We start from the raw sequence: 16,052 nt of genomic DNA, 5'->3' as shown, positions 1-16,052 counted from the left end.
TCGTTAAAAGGGAAAATGAGACTTCAAAACTGCAAATCAATTGTATAACATGAAACTGTCTACACACTAAGCACAGCTGGTGGTAAATGTGGTGTAAATACAATGAGAATGCAGCAAAAACTATTCAATGAGGAAATCTGGTTTGATTTAAGATGGTTTTCATATTTTTTAAAAATCATCAATCACAAACGAAAGGATGGGTCATGGAAATTCGTTGTTCAACCCTGAAACTGGAACTAGACTGGTCACTTGTTACAGCAACAAACACTTCCATTGCATAACTTCTATGCTTTGTATTCATAATGTGAATTTGTCCAGTATTTAACCAGATTCTTGGGCTCAGCTGGCTGGAATTGTGTCATCACGAGCCTACATAGTCCATTCTACATCCTATCCGATTCCTGTATACCAATAGAAGATTTTCAAGTGTGCAATACGTTCATAGGCTACACTCAAATTTGTCATAGAGAGATATTTCACTCCAGGCAGGTAAAATTGGCCTTTGTCAGTCTTGACAGTCAGCCAGTTTGTGATCAGGGGGGCTTCAAATTGGTCAGGCAGAGGTTCTCATGGCATGTCTCCGACTGTCACGTCTGACATTTCAGAGCGAGTCACTGGCATTTGTCTCTCTGGAAAAGCCGTCTGTGGCACTTCATATATCATTTCGTGCCACTGATAGGAAAGAGAGGAGTTTATTTATCGGTTTAGACAGATGAACATCGCTTATTGGACTGCATTATGAACGAACTGCTTTCTGTCTGGTTGGTCAAGCTGCTTGCGTTGCTTGTTATGTGCTTGCTTGAAAAAGTTAAATGGTTATGAATGATTGAATGGTTGTATAATGACTTTTAGTTAAACCAATTTCAATCAAATAAAATAGTTAATAGATTTAGTCTTATCCTAACTAGTGATTTTCTACTTTAAATTATTTTTATTCTGATTATTTCCATCAACACAGTGGGCAAATGTATAAGTGGAAGAACATGCTTTTCTTTCGCTGCTTCATGCCTTTTATGTTTTGAGCCACTGTTCACTGAAGTTCATTGGTAATGGTAACAGTTCTGTCTGTATTCAGCTGTAGCACACTCGTTTCAGTAGAGGTCAGCATTTCTCCATGATTCACCTGCTGTGCTTTTAACAAAGCCACCTTCTCTCCGATCCCTTTCCTTTGAGTGTTTTGTGTTGACCACTGTCCTTTTTCACTGGCCCAGTTGTTTCGAGGTTCAAACTAATAGGCTACTTTCTATTATGCGATGATGCATGTCTATGCCAAATAATTAAGCACAAGATGTAAACTGAGCTAATATTATTCTTCACATCTAATATGTTACGCAGGATTAAGAAACATTCAATCTGAGGTTAAGAGGAGAAGACGACCTTTTGGCTTTCAGAGAACTTTTATCATTGGATTTCTTTTAAGCAGCAGGCATGTGTAATTGACAGCACACTGTATAATGGCGACGCCTGGAAAAAGTCCTGAAATTGCCCTGAGAGTTAATGAAGTCGCACAGTGTGATGAAGGAAGATTGTGGTGGTGGAAAGGGGTCAACAGGCCTCTTCAGCCCTCTCGTCCATGGAAAATGGCTGCTGTCAGCCGCTGAACATTATGGCCCTGAATGCCCACACAGCACACTTGCCCAGAGATTAATGATTTAAAATAGAGGCGTTTGGCAGACAAGCCTAATTTTCAATGTAGGGAAACAGTGAGAAAGAAATCGGTTGTTTAATTAAATGCATTTAAAAAAATATATCATTTACATTACATATTTGTATCTACATAAGACACTGCTACATTCAGAATGGAATATAGGCTAGTTTACGACCGAACACTGCTACGTGTATCCTGCACACTATTTTTTAATAACAGAATTAGTTGGCATTGTTCCAATATTATTCAATAACAGTTTTGAACATTAGTGTGCTTCATTGTTGTCACATTGCATGTACAAAATTGCTGTCCAGAAGGCCTAATCCACCTCTAAAAATGGTTATTTTGCTATTTTAATCCAATTTTGTGCAAACATGTTTTTTTTTCTAATCAAATAATGAATAAAGAAAGAGATTAATGATATTCCTTCTGTTCATTCAATGCATGAGAAATTGATGGTCAAGTTGAGTGTATTTTGAGATATAGTAGCCTACCCCAAGCAATAAGCTCTGCTGCATGCAGCACATTTTGGGAAATGTAGGCTAGTAGGTTCATCATGCATTCAATACAGAAAATATAAATACAGTATACATTGTATATACATACTATGCAGCAATAGTAGAGTAGTATGGTAGTATGCTATTACGACCACATCTATAAGATTTACCTTGTTTCCGTGCTGTAGGTCTGTGTTTAATGTTCAATCTTGAACAACAGATGGCAGTATCGGCCACAGCATTGTTTTTTTAAGATAGAGCCTAAAAAAATGAGCAAAACAGTAGGCCAAATCAGAGAAATGTCTAATTTTGTGCCTAACAAAACCTATTAGAATGCACTTTCCTTAGCACAAAAGCGAAAACCTGTGGCTCGACTTTTACTTTTCATATATTTATTCAATGCAGTTACGGTCAAAGATATCTGTAGCTGTTTGGAAACAAGAGAGATGAAGCTCAGAACAATAGAAATGATTAAACAGACCCATTCACATTAAGTTATCACATGCACAGTGATTTCAGATGTTTTTTTTTAATGATAGCATGTTACAATTTTTAGTAGTGGCACTTTCTTTTTGCTGGTGCTGATGGACAGCTGGTAATGTTCTTGACAATATAAAACAGAAGATTTTTTTTTTTTTTGGAGCATACCTCGAAATTAAAGATAACCTGCAGCATTGGCATTTACAGTCAATGGCCATCAAACACAGAGGGGGATGTCTGTGAATTTTCTAAATCTGTTTTGGGATTTTGTGACTGTCACTCTCTTTTACTTTGAGTTTAATGTCAAACCGTACATCTGTTTTTACATGCATTGCCCTTTGGATAACTGAGATAGACTGCTTGTGAAGATATACTGCCATATACAATCGCCATGCACTCATTGCTCCATTTCTGAAGAGCAATATCTGATATGATATTGTTGCCCTTATCCAAAGGGAAATGGGTAAATCTGTCATGACTGCAAGTTATTTGATAGCCCTTGAAGAAGTTTCAATATTTCATAGGATTTAAATTTTTGATCAAACTACATACCTTCTGAAGAATCAGAAAATTGATGATATAAATAATTTTTTTTTTTTAAATGGAACTGGATACTTAAAGGGGTCATATAATGCCATTTTTGTACAAGCTAATATGATTCTTTAGGGTCTAAATTAAAAGTTTGTAATATACTTTAATTAAAAATTCTCATTAGTATTGTAAGAAAACACTTATTTTACTTGGTCAAAAACAGCTCTGTTTTCAGCACGCCGTTTCAGTGCATATGACTTTAAATGATAATGAGCTTTGCTCACCCCGCCTCTCTGTTCTGTGCATACACCATTTGTAACACAATAACCATAACGCGTTGTTCAGTATAAACGTGGGATTATGAATTATATTGAGAACGTCATACATAGAAAACATGCCGTAATGTACCCTGAGTGTAAACCTTAGACGCATTCATTGTGAATCGCGCAGCTAGCGATTTGCAAAGATTAGTATATTAATAAAGTTTAATAAAACGTTACACTCACTTCCGTTCTTCTGGAGATTCAGCAGGAACACGAATATCTGGTACCGATCTTTTTTCATGAGCAGCTTCTTAGCAAATCCAGCTTTATACTGATCCTCGTTTATAAAGCAGTCTGGTGTGTGAAATGATTCGCGCAAACATGAGAGCATTGACGTTGCTCGTGGGGAATATTCCCTTCGAAAACAAAACTCAGCCACTGCGTCTTCGGCGGTTCGGATTTAGGAACATTAAAATGACTGTGTTCGTTATTACACCCAAGAACAGAACACCACAATCGCTTAGACGCCATTCTGCTCATAGACAGTGCCCCAGCATATCAACAATGACCGCGCCGGTCCGCGCCGCGCAGACTATGATTGACAGCTCCCTCATGAGCGAGGGCGGGTCTGTGTTGAAACGCGGCTGTCATTCAACAATCGTGGGAGGGGCGTGCGAGCTTGTGACGTCACACATTTGAGACAGGGGAAAACACATAAGGAGATTAAAACAAAACCACTGGATGGATTTTTATCATAATATGATGGTTGTGTACAGACACTGCCAACACACATTTCAGTACAATCAACTTGTAAAAGTGCATGTACCATTATATGACCCCTTTTAAAAAAGCAACATGCCTTTACAGTCTATGGCCTTTTTAATAATTCTTAAAGGGACACTTCCTCCCCAAAATTTAAATTTGGTCATCATTTACTCGCTCTCATGTTTTTTCCCCCAGTGGAACATGCAATAAAAAAGTCAATAACTTTTTAAACTACACTTTTTTAATTTACCCCCAAATAGCTTTGACATGAGGGTGAGTAAATGAATTACAGAAATAGCATTTTTGGTTGAACTATCCTTCTAATAAACTGTCTCATCTGTCTCATCATGAAATCTCTGCTGAGATGTTTTTGAACTGAAGATACTTCCAGTCCAGTCAATTCTAAAGCCTTGTTGCCCATGCCTGGGTTATGACCTGTCTTTCCTGAAGCTGGTTGTGTCAACACTGTTGTATTTTATGCGGTGTCTCAGGTTTAGAGGTTAACCATAAGCCGATGTCTCCGTCTGCTGCTTCCTCTTCCATCAGCTGTATTTGTGTCATCTTTTGTTTTGCAGCTTTGGATGTCTGGTGTCAGGAAACAGACACATCACATCAGCCCATGTTTGTCCTTCCGTCTCCTTCACTCCCCCGCTTTTTTGGCACAGGGACCAGCGGCGCTTACAGTAAGCCTGCAGGGGCCATTCCGGCCCGCTGGCCTTTTCCTCCACACCTGTTTCAGAGGAGACATGTTGTGTTAGAGCTTCAAGTCCCTTCCACTAATGAGCAAAAGCGTCCCACTGAAAGGAACATCGAGAGTCGGCCCCCCTCCCACTCGGGATGAAAGCGTAAGAGAGACATGGCCAAAGTCGTCTTTGCTTTGACAAACATGAAAAGCTTCCCTGGTGTGTAACTTGAGGAATTAGACACTAAGAGAAAAGAGAAGGGCTTCCAGTCGGACTAGGCTTGCAACCGACCTCTCCAACCCCCCTTGCAAGTTTCCACTTATGAGAAAGAGGAGAAATGAAGAAGAAAGGGTGAAAGAAGAGAGAGGGGCCCTCGGCGTGCGAACAGCACCTCTCGGAGCGCGGGTTGCGCGAGATTGTTCAAAGTGACTGCGCTTCACAGAGCCCCTTCAAGAGAACATCTCCGGCTCTTCACAGCCATCGCATCTGACAAGCAGCGGGCTCCTGTTAAAAGCACTGTCGAATTAGATCTACAAAACAAACCCATGCTACACTAGAGGTGGACTTGGTTCGAGAGCACGTGTGTGCCTCAACGGCGCAGAGTTTGAAAGATTGAAAGTGTAAAAGTGCGACGACTGGTCCCCGAGCACACGTGCACGGGTGTGTTTAATTTGACTGATATAGGGCGCCGCAGACGGAAGTATGTCTAATGAAGGGGAGAGATGTACTCTTGTGTGACAGCCCTCCAGAAGCAAGGGCTCACAAAAGCTCTACAGAGGCACAGAAACAAAGCAGCAGGCTTTTGATTCTGCCGTATAGCCGACACTTCAGCTTCTCTTGTTCTCTACGGCAAAAGTCCCTTTGTTATATGTTCTGTGTTATTGGATTTTCAAGTATAATACTCATAAGAGCAAAGAAATATACAGTGGCCCTAAAAAGTATCTGGACACTTTAGCCACATTTAAAAATATATGAACGTCATGTGCATTAAATTTCAAACCCAGTGGCGTGTATTTTAAAGAAATATAGAGCATTAAATTATTAATAACAGAGAAATTGTCCTAGGCAGGGCAAAAGCATTTGAACACGTTCTGTCCATAGTTAAATTAATACACAAATATATGTAGGACTTTATTCCTTCCATTAGGTATAACACTTTCAGGTCACTTCTATTTATATTTGTATTATATAACTGCGTATATGTATATTTTATTATTAATTTTTAATTTTAAATACATTTTATTTAATTTATTTAATTTCATGTTCATCAATTACATAAATGTGTCTATAGTTAATCTATCTATCTATCTATCCATCTATCTATATAAAATGTATTTATTGTAGTTATTTTATATTTTATATATATATATATGTGTGTGTGTGTGTGTGTGTGTGTGCGCATGTATACAATATATATAAATATATATACACAGATATATATTTATATAAACAGTACTGTGCAAAAGTCTAAGGCACGTTAGTATTTTCACGCAAAAAAAAACACACGTTTTAAACCAGTTATTTACATCTTTTGCTGTAGTGTGTCAGTATGGAAATATCAGTTGACATGTCCAAACATTCCTTTTGCCATTAATTGTAATAATCCAGTGAGATTTTTGTATGCACAAGGAGTCTGACAACAGCCGGTGCTCCACACGGAGATCTGATCTCACCATCATCAAGTCCAACTAATTACATGAAGAAACTGAGACTAAATGCAGAAGAACTGCGGCAACGTCTCTGAGACGCTTGAAGAAACCTGCGTGCAAAGCTACCTGAAAAATGATGTGCAAGTTACCTACAAAAGCTGTTTTAAACACAAAGGGTGGCCACACCAAATATTGATTTGATTTAGTTAATAGAAGTTGATTGATTAAATCTATTTATGACATTATTTTTTTAAAGCATCCTCACTTTACAGCATTCTTAAGTGCCTAACATTTCACAGTATTGTAGGTTTGCTTCAAGCGTCTTGGAGATGTTGCCACAGTTCTTCTGGATTTAGTCTCTCTCAGTTTTTTTCTGTTTCTTCATCCCAAATTAACTCGATGATGGTGAGATCAGATCCGGCTGTTGTCAGACTCCTTATACAAAAATCTCACTGGATTATTACAATTAATGGCAAAAGGAATGTTTGGAAATGTAAACTGATTTCCTACTCATACACTACAGCAAAAGATATAAATAACTGGCTTAAAGGTACAATATGCAGGATTTTTGCAGTAAAATATCCAAAAAACACTAGGCCTATGTTATACATTTTGTTTTGTTGATTACTTACAATATCCCAAATGTTTCCAACTATTTGTAAATCGTGAGAAAATTGCGATTTTAACCAAGGAAACGGGGCGTGTGAGCAGGGGTGAGGAGTCGGCAGTCAATGACGTCATATCCGTGTTAGCCTCGGTTTCCGCCAGGTTTGCGCTCACACTGCGATAGTAACCATGGCGACAGCAAGACGCTCACGCTGTTGTTGTTTTGTTTAAACACATGGACCATGGCAAGCAGACTTTGAGACAAAAAGAGGACTAAAACGAAGATCAACATCTGTCGAGATGCCGCGACTAACTTCGACTTGACAGAGACGTGAGTGTTGCATGTAATTTATTAGACAGGAGAGCAAATGTACATAAAACTAATCAATGTTATTTAGTTCAACATGATGAAATGTTAGAATATGATCTGTATGTTATTCTAATGTTAATCTAGCTTACTGCTAGTCTCATACATCCAACAAACAACCTAACTAACAACATTCAACACACTCAAATGCCGTTTAGTGTGATAGTGTGCTAACTGTTAGAGCAAGTGAAACAGCGCTGCGTTACCGCAAGTTTAATTCGTCTAATAAACTGACCTGTGAGTAACTTATTAATTCAGCACTTGCGTGTAGTTCGGTACAATGAAATGTCCTTATTCCTTTATATCCGCGGGACTCGCGTTGCGTGTGGCGCTGGTATAAGTTACGTCTAGCAATCGCGCCCTGCTTCACACCACATTCATGTTAAAAACATCAATGTATTCACTCATCCATAAAAGATCCATCAGCTTGACGACAAGATCCATAATTCCGCTTAATGCGGAATATACGTCATCATTATACGCCTTTGTTATTGTAAGAGGTTAGCGACCCCTGGTGGTGAAAAATTCCTGCATATTGTACCTTTAAAACCATTTTTTAAAAACCATTTGGGGTGAAAATACTATCATGCCTAAGACTTTTGCACAGTACTGTGTATATAAGCATGTTTGTGTGTGTATTTGACAGCACTAATATACATATATATATATACTGTATGTGTGTGTACTGTACTTTTATATGTTATTATTTTGATCATTTTTGAGTAAAACATTTATTTCGTTTCAGACTAGGCTCTGCTCTCTTGTCTAATGAGAGGCCCTTCAGCATTGCATTAGTCTGAGTGGGCATTCTGACATCATCTCACTATTACAGATCTGGACTGACTGAGGCTGAGCAGTGGTGTCTGTCTCTGCAGTGTCAGGTAGCTGAGCCAAGAGAAAACCTTGACATTTTGTTCAGTGACTCATCTGAACCATGGATTATTATGTTTTATTTTTCATCTTAATTAGTGTATTACGCTGTTATTTTCAACAACGGTGTGCACTGCATAGCCAATGTGTTATGTTCTGAGGAATACCTGCATATCAATCCTGAATGGAAAATCTATATTTAAAAGCATACATTTAATTCAATTATAAAGAATTATTTTAAAAATGATCTGCTGCCATTTTAGAAATTACATGTTTTTTTTTATTTAATGGGTTATATTCCTGCTAAAACACCTCATGTAAATAACAGGCTCCTATGGAGCAACAACCTTGACATCATTATAATAATCTTCTTTGTGTGCTTAAGAGGGTAGGACTGTGTTTAGCTTTGGTCCCATTTGTAAAAATCGTATGATTTATGCAGTTGCCGGTAGACTAATATCTTTAAAATTTTGCCTGGGACAACGATTCATCTTAAAGAATGATGAGAGGAGGTTGCTCTCTATGCAAAACGCATTAAGGCTAAATGAGGAGTCTATTACTCAAATCTGGCTGATAATCTGTTAGACCTCGCCAACTAAGGAGATTTAGATATGTCACCGCGATGATAGGCCCCACCTCCTCAGAACATCACACCAGCCTTATGTTTAAAAAGAAACCTCTATAGCTACATTTCCCCTGGACACACATCACTTATCAGCATATCTGTTATCGTACCACAATTAATCTGTTCTTCCACTCCCACACACCCCATGAGGGGTTCATCGTGTGCGTGAAACACTCAGGAGACTCATGGCAACAGCCACATGTGTGTGGGAAAAGCCTGTTTATCATTGGGTTAATTAACACGCAGGGGTTTATTCCTCCACCGCACACGTGACTAGCTGTTCAGTGCAGCAGAAATGATCATGTGTCTCCCTGCTGCTCTTTTGTCTCAGTCATATAAATTTAATTAATAACAATAAACCCTTGCTGTGTTTACTGGTAATTATATATAGGCCTACTGTATACAGTTGGTTCAAAAGTCTGAATGCAGTGGAAATGCTCACTTTTGTCTAATAGTCTAATAATTATTTTATTTTTTTAAACCTACAGATTAGGTTATATTATCAGCATCACAAATTAAATTTTAAAAATAAATAAATGGAAAAAATTTACATGAATTTCAGAATGTCTTAGTATTTGGTCTGTCCTGTTTTCAGCACTGCCACCGACATGACCTCCACATGGCTGATGCCACAAATTGCTTCTTAAAATCTTAAATAGGCTATTCTTCTTTATTTTAACAAATACATTTTGTTTATAATTTTTCAAAATTATGTATTAAAAAAATCCATGTATTTTCTAGTGGCCTCTTTTCTAGGATAAACCTTATGGTTTAACCTGAACCTGTGTAAAATGTCTCGACGGTTACAATGTGTCTCCTCCGTACTCCAGGGGGCGATAGCGTCACTTTCAGATGCCCTTTAAGCTAGACGTGTTATTAATTTAGGCAAATAACTTTGATTTAGGTAAGCTCCCTTCAAACTGTCGTTTCCCCAATGAGAGTAAGTTAGTTAGTTTACCTAAAAGATAAAACGGACCTTAAAAAAAAATACATATACACGTATGGCCGCTGAGCTTACGTAAGTTAGCTAACGTTGTAACGTCTGCGTTTAAGAAATTGCGTCGAAAGTTAACACTTAAAGCTTAACGTTTCGGTTACAGCTAATACCAAACAATAAGTTACAGATTATGTTTCCATGTTGCGCAGTAGTTCGTGCTGCAGAAGAAACTTACGGGAGACGGAGTGTTTGGCGGACAGCAAGAGGTAAGTTAACGTAATGAGCGATTTCCTCGCATTGAAATTCAGACCAATAAACACAACGAATCACATCTTTATTATGAAAAATAGAAATGACGTGGTAAGATAGGATAGAGTGGGGGAAAACTGTTTATTTCCTCCTCCCCGTAGAACAAAAGTTAAATGTGTCTAACTAACGTTAGATCCAGTTATCCTAGTTTTTCAGTGGCAATGGCATAAATTATAAAAGTGTGAAAAATGTCCAGACTTTTCATGTTTTTAGATTTTTAACGACAATTTAATTTGTACCACAGGTGGGGGAAAATCCCCCCCATTCTGAAAAAAGCAAGTTGCTTTATACATTTACAGCAAAATCAGAGTACAAGCAGTTTTAGCTTAAAATTAAAAAGACATTAATATTTATCAATAAAACATGCTGAAAATCAGCCTATTTTAAAAATATTGTTAGCTGATGCTAACTGGCCAGCTGATGCTAACTTGAGGTAATAAAAAAAAAAAATATATATATATATATATATATAATAAATATAATTATATTTTCCTTAAAGCTGCAGTCCGCAGTTTTTCCTATTTGTCGCCATCTCTGTTCGAAATCTGCAATTGCAGTCATTAGCGGAATTATCAACTTTACGTGAGTTGTACTTCGACACCGCACAGCGCGGATGAACACAACGTTTGAGGAGACTATGAGGCTGTCAGTCACCGCGCTGGTGTGGATACTGTCATTCAGAATCACAGATTATTCTTTTTGGAAGTATGACCAACATAATAATTTTAATAAGTAAGTAACATCCACTTTTGTTCTGGTTCTGACATTGCAGTAAATCGCGCTATTAAATCTAAAAATCGTTTATCACGCAAAACCGTGCAAATTATACTTTGTTCACAAATTGTTAATGTTAACAACGTCAGCATTGCGTGACTACATGTATTGTCCTTCCGATATGTATCCTTGTTTTCGCATGGGCCGGTTGCAGTCTCTTTTTTTCTGTAGCCACCCCGAAGTCCGAACGAAGTCTTTTGTATTTTACAACGGGTGAATCGGTTGTCACTGGTGATTGTCGTTTGAACCTTTCTGGATCCTCCATCAAATTGATAAGTTTAATTATATCAAGTGCTGTGAGAAAAGGCTATAAATCTCCACCTCCAACATCCTCACACGCAATATAGCTTATACTAGCCGAGACTCCTTCTTTATGTGTACAGATGTGACGTAATGACGCAAAGACATGCTCGAATCTCCCTCGGAAATCCACCAGTGCCACTGGAATTAAAAACATTATTACAAGCTTACCGTTTTGAATCAAGCTACGGCAAGCAGATAGCCTAGCGTTGAACATCGGCTGGTTATGTATTTTCTCAAATATGTATTTTGGATAATTTTTAACCCAAAAAAAGCTACGGACTGCAGCTTTAAATAACATGTACTCCCTAACTACAGGCCTTACTATTCTCATATCATATAACGGTGATGTTCTGCAAAACAACAAGCTTTTTTTTTTCTTAAAACAACACTTTTTACTGCTGAAAATTAGACCAGTTACTGTGAAATCTGTTTTCTCTCATGTACGCCACCGGTATACACTTCACAGTGAATACTTCTACATCACTCTTGTCAACTTAGTCCGTATTAACAACAAAACATATCTTGACTTTATATATTGTTTTTTTGGGGAAAAATAGTAGGGGGGCATTTTACCCCAAGAGGGCGTTTCCCCCCACTCTACCCTATATCAGTTCGGTGGTTCTCATTCTGAGATAGGGCAGCATTTTGTCTGTCCTGTGATATTAATTTCGGCTGCTGTCACACTTTATTCTTGTTTAAATGGACAGTTTGACATTTCCTGGAAAAATGAATCGTAACCGGGGTTGAAGTAGCACAGGGTGGAATTACCACATTTGGAATTACCATATTAATTACTCACCCTCATGCCGTTCAAAACCCGTAAGACATTAATTCGTGTGTTCGAATGTGCGTCGGAGATTAATATTTTGTAAACAAATTGGTAAATTATGTTTTTTTGCGCAAACAAAGCACTCGTGTCACTTAAAAAAACAAAATTGAGGTTAAACTCCTTGGGTCACATGGATTACTTTTATGATGTCTTTACTACCTTTCTGGGGCTTGAAAGTGGTAGTTGCTTAGGCTGTCATGGAGGGACAGAAAACTCTCAGATTTCATTAAAAATATCTTAATTTGTGTTCCCAAGATGAGGGTAAGTAATTAATGACAGAAATTTCATTTTAGTTTTCATTTACTTTATACACACACACACACACACACACACACACAGTAGAAATTATTCTTATAAAACATTCATCTTCAACGTTTTGTGCTTTTGGTAGCCCTTTTTCAACTTACAATATGATTGATGTTTTTTTTTTAAATTTTTAAGGAGCTTCTTTTGGACGATCCCATAGACCAGTACTGTCATCATGGGAGTCTCAGGTAAGAGCAAGCTTAAGTGGTAGCTGAAAGTGATATCTTGGGTCTTGTATATTGAGGTCTGTGTTCATTCACTCAGAATAGACGTTTAAAGGAGCACTGTCAGTACTTTTTGTCCTTATTAAATTGTTTTACATATGAATAATACTTTTTGAAATTTGAAGATTCAGCAGGTTCACACACACGCACATACGCACGCACACACACTAACAACAACTAAGTGCATCTTTAAATGTTGTTTGGCAACTTTAGTAAGGAACCCACAGGAACTGGCATTGAAAGCGATATATTTAAATACATTTTTTGTAATTGTTTTGTATCAGTGCTGTGCAAAACTTTGTTGAAATTAAATTTTTTACCGTCAAAGTGCTTGGCAGGTGACGGAGGTAAAACCGCAGCCTCTCAAACCTAGGAAAATGGGCGACCTGTACAAGGCAGATCTTGTTTTGAACGGCCGTTTGTTACTAATTAATGGACTGCGCCCCATTCCTGGCCTGAAGTTAAACATAAGCGGCGTGAATTAAACATGGGCATTCCTCATCTTGGCACTACTTAAACTCTACGAGACAAAACCCAATGGAACGACTGTGACCGCACCTGCCATTGGGCACTAAATGCATGCCGATGTGCACTTCACTTCACCCCACCCCCTGTGCATAAATTGCCACCTTCAGCGGCTGCCAATGGCATTAGCACCCAACAAGATCACCTCAACTGACAATAGTTAATTTGCGCTAATGATGCTTTATTCCTCCCATTACATTAAATAATTTCCCTTCACTGCTCAACCTTTCCGTGTGCCAGTGTGATTCCCTCCCTTGCACATTGTCATTTAAATAATAGAAACATGATCTACAAAGTATTACCAGCACATTACGTGATCTGAACAGTATTTACCTGACCCCTGGCTGGGAAGAAGCAATCGCACATTAAAGCACTCATTTCACATCCTCAAGCCGTCTAGAGATGCTTGTAGGCTTCTCAAGAGGAACATTTTTCTAAACTTTTGTCACTCTTGGGAAAAGTAAAAGTTTTATTGCACTCGAATTTCACACTGTCAGAAAATAGACTACATCTGAGTCTCAGTAATAGAATGAGACTGGTCAGCCCTGCAGCACTGGGTGTCTTTCATTTAAATGACACTACTCTGAAAGGATAGGCATAAGTACTGCGGAGGGATGGGATTTTCAGCACTGTTGCATCACTTTTAATCGGATAGAGGTGTGTAATTGGTACCGTATAAGCATGAATAAGTTTTAAGAATATTACACCAGAACAGAGAGAGTGTACTCTAATATTGCTTTAAGATAAAGTACACCAATGGGGGAACATTAACTTTTTAATGCTAATTTGTACCACTTGTCTTACTGGGAACTTACTGGGAACTTCTTGTACTACTTTTATCCTGTATTTAATAAAGTTTACTAAAAAGAGTTAGGCGATGAAACCTACCAGAAGGATTTACAGAGTTTTTTTACTGCACTTATTCAGATGTAGTACTTTCTTTTCTTGGTTTGTTTTGCATTATTTTAGTTTACTGTTTTAGCTGATCGTTTAAATAAAATTAAAAGAAACCAAACGGGTTGAAAGTCTCTCCATAAAGCTGTGCCTTTGCTAATGTCTGCAAAGCTGTTGTTCCTGCATTAGTTAGTTCTAATGCAATATTTTCCTTTTATAACTTTTTAAGTTATATTGTAGTAGATTTTTTTTGGATCTCTTGATGCTTGTACTGGAGTTATCACAAAAAATAAGCAATTGTTGACATTGTGTGTGTTTTGTTGCATTCTTGAGTTTATGTATTCAATTCATTCTCTTTTACTCGACTGTAGAGCCTGTGTAAATGAAAAACGTTTCTTTGTGAAAATGGCTATCACAACCTGAGTAAGCAGGACTTAGCCCTGGTCAACAGTAAGGCTTCAATCTCATTAGCAGTTGATTAATGAAAGAGACTGTAACATCATATTAAACGTAGCAGCACATTCGCAAAGAGGCAATTTTACAATTGGTCTAGAGTTATGGGTGCATATGTGGAGGGATCAGTTTGAATAAGGCATTGCTCATTCGTTATCTTTAATTGTTCCTGAGGAAGCTTTTAGTCTGGGTGAAATATGATTCTATTAGAAAACGATGCTTTCCCATTTAGAGCAAACAGACATGAATTATCTCATTTGGACCCTTTTCAGGACTGTGCTGTGCAGTGTTATATTGTGAGGGTTTAAGAGCCTTACAGTTTCATGCTTGCGTTTGAATAGAAGTGATTGTTCCTCTGCAGTGGAAATGGAAAGTAAATCTGAAGGACAGAACTGAAATATGTTTTGTTTGTGAACTCTGTGAAGTGCAGAAACTCTCAGATTTCGGCATGGTATAAGAAAATGTGCTTCATAATGTTACGTTTCATGACTTTTATATAGGCAATGTCTGAAAGGTTTTGTGAAAGGGTTGTAGCATTGATGCATTACTTTTGAATATATATATTTTTGTAGCTCATGTTGAACCTCTTCTGCAATTAAAAAATAATGTAAAAATAAGATAAAATACTATAAATGGAGAGTCGATATGCAGTTCCATGTTAGGCCACTTTTTGTTCCTCTCTCTTCTCGGAGAGAGTGAATTCTTGTATTAAGAACTGAATTTTAGATTTTTGGCATAATTGACTCACATACAACTGTCAGACCGAAAAACAGAGATTTACGAAACTGCAAAATTAATAATAAATCCATCAATTTTCCCTGACTTGTCATTACCCAGCGCTGAATGACATACTGTGCCTAATATTTTATTTTTGCATATCTGACAGTTGTCCATGTATGGATTTGATATTATCTGATGGTCTACGCTTTGCCTCAACTCTGCAGTAATAAATATTAAGACATATAAAATGGTCACGCTCTAATTTCTCTTGATGTTTTCTGTGATTGTATTTTTTTCTTATCCTCTCTTCCGACAGATGGATTTACTTTGTGCGCCTCAAATGTACTTCACATATACACACACACACAATTATGTTCAAAGGTGCCATTAAATTTGCTCGACCAGTCATTTGCACTTACCTGTGAGTCAGAGTAGCCCTCATGTAAAATCCTTGTCTCTTCATTCCATTTACCGATATATCAAATGATTTACCCTCAAATGGGACAGTGTTACAGTAACGATTAACCATTAACATTATCGCTTGTAAGACTCTTGACACCCAAGGAGTTAAGTAGCTTTTTGCATGGGTGACATGTGAGTGAAACATAATAAAGGTAATTTACTGCAAGGCAAATTCCATAGCTAAAGGGTTCCCATGTTAAATAGCTCAGTGACCTTTAGCGGCTGATTACATAAAGGAGGCACAATCAGATTAGAGCAGGGAGGGAAAGGTCAAGCGCATTCGCAGTGGTGGCCATTTCGGTCTACCTGGAGAGGCATCGTCTCAGAGCGCC

The sequence above is a fragment of the Rhinichthys klamathensis genome, unplaced genomic scaffold, assembly GCF_029890125.1.
Source record: "Rhinichthys klamathensis goyatoka isolate OS25496 unplaced genomic scaffold, OSU_Roscu_1.1 h1tg000566l_1, whole genome shotgun sequence".
In the NCBI taxonomy this organism is placed as follows: domain Eukaryota; kingdom Metazoa; phylum Chordata; class Actinopteri; order Cypriniformes; family Leuciscidae; genus Rhinichthys; species Rhinichthys klamathensis.
The sequence above is the reverse complement of the archived record's forward strand: the minus strand, read 5'-3'. Positions refer to the sequence as shown.